This window comes from Salmo salar, chromosome 14, assembly GCF_965601325.2.
Source record: "Salmo salar chromosome 14, fSalSal1, whole genome shotgun sequence".
In the NCBI taxonomy this organism is placed as follows: domain Eukaryota; kingdom Metazoa; phylum Chordata; class Actinopteri; order Salmoniformes; family Salmonidae; genus Salmo; species Salmo salar.
Window position 1 is genome coordinate 6665869 of NC_138304.1, and position 9009 is coordinate 6674877.

Here is a 9009-nt window from a genome sequence, read left to right on the forward strand (position 1 = left end):
GCTTGGCGATGATAGGGTCTGCAACCTTAAAGAAGAAAGGATTCAAACCATCTGACCCAGATGTTTTTTGGGGGTCAAGTTTAAGGAGCTCATTTAGCACCTCAGACTGCCTGCAGGGAGAAACTTTGTAGCGGGGCAGAGTAAAAAAGAGGGAGAAGCATCGGGGCTAGTCACATTAGAAGGGATGGGAGATGAGGAAATGTTGGACGGGCAAGGAGAATGGCTGAGTCAAATAGGAATCCTGACTTAATGAATTGGTGATTAAAGAGCTCAGCCATGTGCTCCTTGTAAGTACCAACCACATCATCAACATTAACAGACATGGGCTGCTGTGAGGAGGAGGGTTTATTCTCCAGGTCTTTAACTGTTTTCTAGGGGTTAGACCCACAGAGAGAGAACTGCTCTTTAAAATGACTTACTTTGGACTTCCGAATAGCCTTAGTGCACTTATTTCTCATTTGCCTGAACGAGAGCCTGTCAGCCTGAGGTATATGTGTGTGTCACATATACTCCCTCTCTGGCGCTCTAGGTCACCAGGCTGCTCATTATTACGCACACCTGTCACCATCATTACGCACACCTGTCAACATCGTTACGCACACCTGTCAACATCGTTACACACACCTGTCACCATCGTTACACACACCAGCACCTCATCAGACTCACCTGGACTTCATCACCTTCCTGATTACCTTCCCTATATCTGTCACTCACTTTGGTTCCTTCCCCAGGCGTTATTGTTTCTGTTTCATGTCTGTACGCTGCCTGTGTTTGTTTTGTCCATGTTCGTTTATTTATAAAATGATTCACTCCCTGTACTTGCTTCCTGACTCCCAGTGTACACGTTACAGAATGAGGCGTTGTTGTTTAATGTCTGTACGCTACTTGTCTTTTTTTGTTTCTTGTGTTATTTATTATTAAAAGTCACTCCCTGAACTTGCTTCCCGACTCCCAGCTTACACGTTACAGTGTGCCAAGCCTTTCGCCAAATGGAATTCTTGAGGTGGAGTAACTCTGCCAGATCATGGTCGAACCAGGGGCTGAACCTGTTTTTAATTCTAATTTTCTATATGGGGGCATGTTTGTTAACAATACCACTGAAAATATAAAAAAAGAAGGTCCAAGTGTCTTCGACAGAGGGGATCCAGCTGATTCTATACCATTTTACAGAGGCCAGGTCAAGAAGGAAGTCTTGCTCATTAAAGATTTTAGCAAGCGTCTATGACATAAGGACAGGTCGTTTCACTTAGCAGCCATTACGAATACAGGCTGTAAAACAGTGATCACTAAGGTCATTACAGAAAACACCAGACTGATAGCTATCAGGATTATTTTGAGGATAACATCAAGGAGAGTAGCCTTTTCTGGGTGTTTGGAGTTGTTGGGTTCTGAGAATATGAAATATACTTATTCATGTCACTGAGGGAGAGAGGGTAATGTATAACTTTTACATTATATCAGGGATCTTATTGAAATAGAGTGCTTAGGGTTAGAGGGTCTACACCAGAAGTTAATGGTTATCTGTAGGAGGAAGGTATATATGTGTGCAGAAAGCGATCACATGTGGCAGGCATTGATAAGGGGAGAGACCCATGGATTAGTGATGAAGGGGGTCGAGGTCAGGTCAAGGGAGAAAGAAAAGTTTATGGCCCGTATTATTTAGTGTCCTGCTGAGCAGTAAATATACAATGTTTGTACAGATGTGTCAGAGGATACTCAGCCTAGGAGAAAGGGTTAAATATCAGTGCTTGCGTGAAAATGTCTGTCTGAATGCAGCTGTATTGGCCCTCTGGGAAGAATAAACATGGTTAAGTTTTCATAGTGTCCGTTGAGTTTTTTTACTCTGAGAATTAGAACCTAACAGAGTGGGTGTTTGGAGTCATACCTTGTGCGATTGGTAATAATCTGAGAAAGATTTAGGGAGTCCCGTTGCTTTAGGACTTGGTCAGGTGGTTTAAGCATGTCCCTGTTTAAGTCACCTAGCAGGACAAATTCAGACTTAGTGTAAGGGGCCAGGAGAGAGCTTAGGGCAGGTAGGGTACAGGCCGGTGCTGATGGTGGACAATAACAGTCAACAAAGTGATATTTGAAAGTTTTAATGCTTAAAACTAGCAAATCAAATTGTTTGCGGACAAACTTGGTGGAGACAACTGAGCACTGAAGGTGTTCCTTGGTAAAGATTGCCACTCCACCACCTTTAAAAGATCTATCTTGCCGAAAAAGGTCATAACCAGAAAGGTTAACATCAGTGTTCAAAACACTCTTTCTTAACCACATCTCAGTAATGACCCAACACATCTGGATTGGAGCTGTGAACCCACACTTTCAATTGATACATTTTAGGTAATAAGCTTCTAGTGTTAACATGCAGAAAACACAGGATTTTACGAGAGCAGAAATTAGTGAAACGGATATCAGAGCCCAAATCAGAATTAGGGCCAGGATGTACATGCGCATTTCCAAATATCATCAGTAGTAATAAAATCAGGACAGGGAGAGCTCTGCAGTGTTGATTTTTTATGACATTTGAATGTGTATCAGATCATATTGTACAGCAAATTCATCAGGTAACATGAATACAAAGCTGGCAAGAGGTGGTTAGAATAGGATGGGAGGCCAAGAGTCTGTGTAACCAATAAAGAGTCAGAGTCCCGAGTGTGGAAACAAACAGTCTGTCCCATGGTTTGGTAAACAAGCAAGTTCATAGTCAACAAAGCACAGAGTAATGAGGCAAATGGAATAAAGCACAATAAAAAATATATAACAACTTGGGGCTAGCTTGGAAGAAGTTTTTTTCGGGAGGCAGATTCCTTGTAGAAAATCCCAGTTAGCTTGCTAAAGTACCTAGCAAGTAGACATAGCACCGCTTTTTTTTTTTTCACGTGCAAAGATGTTTTGTATATGCAGTTGAAGTCGAAAGTTTACATACACTTAGGTTGGAGTCGTTAAAACTCGTTTTTCAACCACTCCACAAATTTCTTGTTAACAAACTATAGTTTTGGCAAGTCGGTTAGGACATCTACTTTTTGCATGACACAATACATAATTGCTTACAGACAGATTATTTCACTTATAATTCACTGTATCACAATTCCAGTGGGTCAGAAGTTTACGTACACTAAGTTGACTGTGCCTTTAAACAGCTTGGACAATTCCAGGAAATGATGTCATGGCTTTAGAAGCTTCTGATAGGCTGATTTACATAATTTGAGTCAATTGGAGGTGTACCTGTGGATGTATTTCAAGGTCTACCTTCAAACTCAGTGCCTCTTTGCTTGACATCATAGGAAAATCAAAAGAAATCAGCCAAGACCTCAGAAATACTCAAGAATACTTCCAAAGTTGTGGCAAAATGGCTTAAGGACAACAAAGTCAAGGTATTGGAGTGGCCATCACAAAGCCCTGACCTCAATCCTACAGAAAATATGTGGGCAGAACTGAAAAAGCGTGTGCGAGCAAGGAGGCCTACAAACCTGACTAAGTTACACCAGCTCTGTCAGGAGAAATGGGCCAAAATTCACCCAACTTATTGTGGGAAGCTTGTAGAAGTAAACTTCTGACCCACCGGGAATGTGATGAAAGAAATAAAAGCTGAAATAAATCATTCTCTCCACTATTATTCTGACATTTCACATTCTTAGAATAAAGTGGTGATCCTAACTGACCTAAAACAGGGAATTCTTACTAGGATTAAATGTCAGGAATTGTGAAAAACTGAGTTTAAATGTCTTTGGTTAAGGTGCATGTAAACTTCCGACTTAAACTGTAAATGCTTCTGGTTAATCCGTATACATGGATGAACACTTCATGGCAGACTGGAACCATTTAACTCTGTTTTGTTTGTAGCTACATCTTGTTTGGCCAGCTTTGTGTCAAGTCACTCCGGTTCACACTGACTGTGGCATGTGTAGAAAGTATCCCATCACTTTTTCTTACTGATCTGTCGATATATCAACTGTAACTCAGTAAAATCTTTGAAATTGTTGGATTATGCGTTTTTTATATTTTTTCCAGTGTACATTTCCTATAGCTTTTGTAGCCTATAGCTTTTCCTGGAATTTCATGAGAAGAGGAATGGCTTATTATGGAGAGGCTTGTGTAGCCTATAGCCTGTTGTAAAGGGGAACAGCTGGAAGAGAGAGGTTAGTGATTTGTAGCCGAAGTAAGAAGCTAAATATTAGCTAGATATTAGGCTATTCATTAGCTAAATATTAGGGCTATAGGCTGAATATTTATCTGTCAAAAGTGCAAGAAAAATAAATGAACAGATTATGAAATTGCAGATCTGTAGTGCGTTCCTCCAGACTGCGCTCTGTGGTCCCAGGGCACTCAAAGCTCCACTATTGATTAGGCCTACATTTTTAGACAAGGCTAATTTGAATAACCGCTCACATGTTTTGTTTCATGCCGAAATAACTGCATCGGCCAACAGCCTGGGCCTGCTTATGCAACCAATTGGATCAATTTAGGTCTGTTCTCCACAGTTTAGAAAGTCCAGAAAGGTACATTAGCAGAGCACTCATGGTGTAGGCCTATTTTGTCAGGATGTAGCCTGGTGTTAAGATAGGCCTACTATAGGAAAGTATGGGCTTCTCATTTCCAACTCCCCGCCCGTTAATGCTGTAGCCTTACATTCAGCAAGCAAGAGCAAGCGTGCATCTCTCCTCCAATAGGCTATTAGCCAGTGGCGATTTTAGAATGTAAATCTTGGTGGGGCAAACAACCATTTTGGGGGAGGATGCATAGCAGCAAAGCCACAACACCATACAACATTAAACAATACATTAACTGCACTATAACAGTGACAAAACTGTGTCCACAAAATGTTAGGGCCTACATAAAACTGTCCCAACAGCAGAGTCCCAACAGTAGTCCCAACACCTTACCACTGCTACACCTGGCTATCAGCGGAGCCTTGTCGGGCAGCGAAACAGTTCATTCAGCCTGATTTAGTAATATGGCTGATATGGCTGACTTGCTTAATCAAATGTGGTGTCTACTGACAATTGAGATGTACTAACTATGGCATAAGGGAACGATAAGCGGATAAGAGGCAATCCGGAATTTCGATTAAGACATTAATGAGCGAGCTAGGACGGACGTAGTCAATATAACTATTTGTTCAGCACTTTTGAAATGCACAGCGACAGAATTCAGAACATGGGCCGTTCTTACGGTGTTCTCCCTGTACACCAAATCAGAACCGTAGGATAAATAAAGGGGGCAAATAAGCAGACAATGAAAGCTCTTGCAATATTCAGCGATTACATTTATCTAAAACAGGTTATAGGCTACATGTTTACCAAGTCCGAACCGTAGGCGAAAATGATTAGGGTGAGGAACATGGGCTACAAACAGCTTACTACACAAGATACACTTAGAATTTTACTTTCTTAGCTCTCCCTGGCATATTACATAATTTATGCAGCAGCATACAATAACTTTTTGGATTCACCTTGTTGTGCTGTGCTCACTTGAACAGGAATGGCGCGGCGGTCCTTCGTGGGCAAATTTTGTCATCAAACTTTGTCATCAAAGTCTGGCATTCTCTGGATTTATGGTGCTTTCAAGACAACTGGGAACTCGGAAGCAAACAAGGTTAAATCATGATGACGTCAGGGATCTTCAGGTCGTAGCTATAGAAAGAGGCCCGAGTTCCCAATTTACACTTCTGAGTTGGATGACAGCTGAAAACATATTTTGCCAGTTGGAGCTCGTTTTTTTCGCGAGTTCCCAGTTGTCTTTAACTCACTGAAGTCCGATTTACCAGTTCCGAGTTAACAGTTGTTTTGAGAGCGGCAGAAATCATGCAGGGATTGACAGCATGGCCAATGTTGAATGTTTTTAATTTTAAGCTTGGAAAAGAGACCCTTAAACCCAGAATTGGGACCACACACCAACTCCACTGAATAGCATTCCAGCGACTGCTTTGTAATGCTTGCAGTTAGCCACTGATTCCTTTCAAACCACTCATTGTTGAATTTGTGATTTTTCCAACTTGTTGTGTAATGTTTATGTCCAAAGGCCGATGAGCACCGATAGACTTTTTCTTTAATTTCCCTTCATTATTTCTCTTCATATGACAAGGATTAAAAAGGATTTTCCAGTAGATTGTCAGTTGATTCATGATGATCACTGCTAGCTAAGATTTTGAAAGTAGGATGATGACATGATCAGTCCAATCGAAGCTACGGTAGATATAACGTGATTTGACGTCATTTTATTGGTGGCTAATGACCTTGAGCCTTCTTGGATGGGCACTTCTAATGTAACTCTACACTGTAAATAACTTAACTGTTAATTTATACTTTTTTTCTGTATTTATGAATAATGATAGAATACTGTGAAATTATAGGGATAAACTTCCTGTATTTTTAGACATGCATCCTTTTTCACAACAATAATCTGTAGAAATACAGTAATATACATTATAAACACTACATGTACCATTGTTTTATGGATATTTACTTCAGTTTTACATTCTAAATGCAGATAATTATAGTAAAAAAAAATATTTCTGATGTTTATAAACAGTATAAAGCTATGCAAGAGAATGTAAAAGAATGCTGTCGTTTGTGATTGTACTGATATTGATCATTACATTACAAACCTTAACTGCATTCTACCTTGACTCTTAGCTAGAAGACCCTGCTATATTGTAATTTTTTTACATTAATATCACCACTTCAGTAATTTCGTCCTCATCAGAGTATGATTCATTATGATCATTCATTATGATCCAACATTCTCTTCCACATCAGACACTTCCTCCTCTATTTCAAAGTCATCGCAGCAGCTTGGCACATGCATTGATAGGAGAGAGGATAGCAATCACCGAGGTAAAGACAGTTTGAAGTTGGATATTCAACGGATATTCTCGCTTTCAAACCTCAATATCTTTCAAATCACTTGAGCCACAGGCTCCAAATGAGTGTCATGATGTTGGGAAAATTGCGCACAACATTGCACAGGTCTTATTGTTACGATTTGGACATTAATTTGCTTTCCAAAGCTAATAAACATGTGGAAATGTGAGCAGCATTTGGTATTCCTAGTTGAAATAGTTAGGGAGCGTAAACAAAGTACAAACGTTTTTTACATTCGAATTTCAATAGCTCCTTGGTCATGTGACCTACTTGACTCAAACAAGGTTCAGAATGTCCACTGACTACCCTTCTATATTGCACACCCTTTAGTTTGTCCATTTTCATCTCACACGTTTTTACATTAATTTTTCAAAATTTTAAATGTCAATAGCTCCTTGGTCATGTGATATAGTGACTTCAAACAAGGGTCAGAATGTCCACTCAGTGGATCTACACATTGCACACCCTTTAGTTTGTCCATTTCCATCTCAAATGATTTTACATGAATTTTTCTAAATTTAAAATTTCAATAGCTCCTTGGTCATGTGACCTAATGACCTCAAACAAGTGTGGCAAACCTCTTCAAAGTTAGGAGCGTTTGTCACAAATTAAGTGGGAAACTGTCACCAAAGTCAGCCCAGAATGAAAGTTATTTCGAACATGACAGTACCTGTGTGTTTGTTTCGCTGTCCTGGTCCACCCAGGCCGCAGGTAAGGTCAAGGATAGCAGGGTTCGGTACACAAATCTGGTTCTCGGTAGGTCCAGGTCTAAACGCCAACAGGTAAGTCCAAAACAGTCCAGCTCGTACACGGTAAATCCAGCCAATGTAGATTGTCTCTTTCTCTATGGTTCATAGATCCTTCCCGCCCTCTCTCTCTCTTCCTGGTTTTTCTTGACCTTTTATCTGTGGGTCGGCTCCACCTTCTGAGGGTTCCCCTTGCTTCTGGGAATTGTAGTTTTGGCAGTCGGCCATTTTGTGATCTGTAGTTCTGATCGGGGTGGCCATTTTAGTGATCGGGCAGAGCCCGTTTATTAGTTCTGCCCTCACATATCTGCCATTTATCACTCGACCCCCTTCTTTGCCACACAAGGTTCAGAATGTCCACTGACTATGCCTTCATATTGCACACTCTAATGTTTGTCTACTTTCATCTCATGCTATTAGACTTAAATCTGTAAGCTTTACAGGCCATCTACACCAAAAAATAAAATAGAGTTTTTGACCTAATTGTCACATAATAGCTAACCATTCATTACTGAAAATATAACTATCAAACCTGCATTACAAAGACCCCGCGGCTGAAGGTGTCCTGCTGCATGGTGTGAGTTATTTCCCCTCCTTTCCACTTTATGTCCGCCGTCGTCTTTTCCATGGCAGGATCTTCTCATTTTGAAGTACTCTCTTTTTTATATAAACATAATGGAATTCTGATTAGTTATAGGCAAATGAATGCACAGGCCAAATTTGTATGCTGTTTTCCTTATCACTATAATCTAGTACTAATTTAGTAGTAGAGGTAATTTCCTTTATGCCCCATTCTACACACAGCCTAAATTACATGCACTGAACCATTTACAGGCCAATAATAAAAGTAACATATAGGATCCAAACCTATCACAGAGTGAATAAATGTAGAGCGTTTGTAGACTTTAAGGGAAAAATATTAAGTGACAGTTTCATCAGTACGTGCTTAAAGAAAGTCATATCACAAAGATCACTGTGCCCACCAAATTTATGACAATAGAGAATGAATTGTAAGCACCAACGTGTGTTTGTCAAAATAATATCAGAAAATGTCAGTTGTTGAACATAATACCTCTATTTGCAATAGCAATTTATGATATATGCGGTTGAGGAATATTCCATGTACCAACACTACATGCAGGACGGACAAAAGACATTCCCACATATAGTATTTATTTTTAAATGTATTTTTTATTTCACCTTTATTTAACCAGGTAGGCTAGTTGAAAACAAGTTCTCATTTACAACTGCGACCTGGCCAAGATAAAGCAAAGCAGTGTGACACAAACAACAACACAAAGTTACACATGGAATAAACAAACGTACAGTCAATAACACAATAGAAAAGTCTATATACAGTGTGTGCAAATGAAGTAAGATCAGGGAGGTAAGGCAAT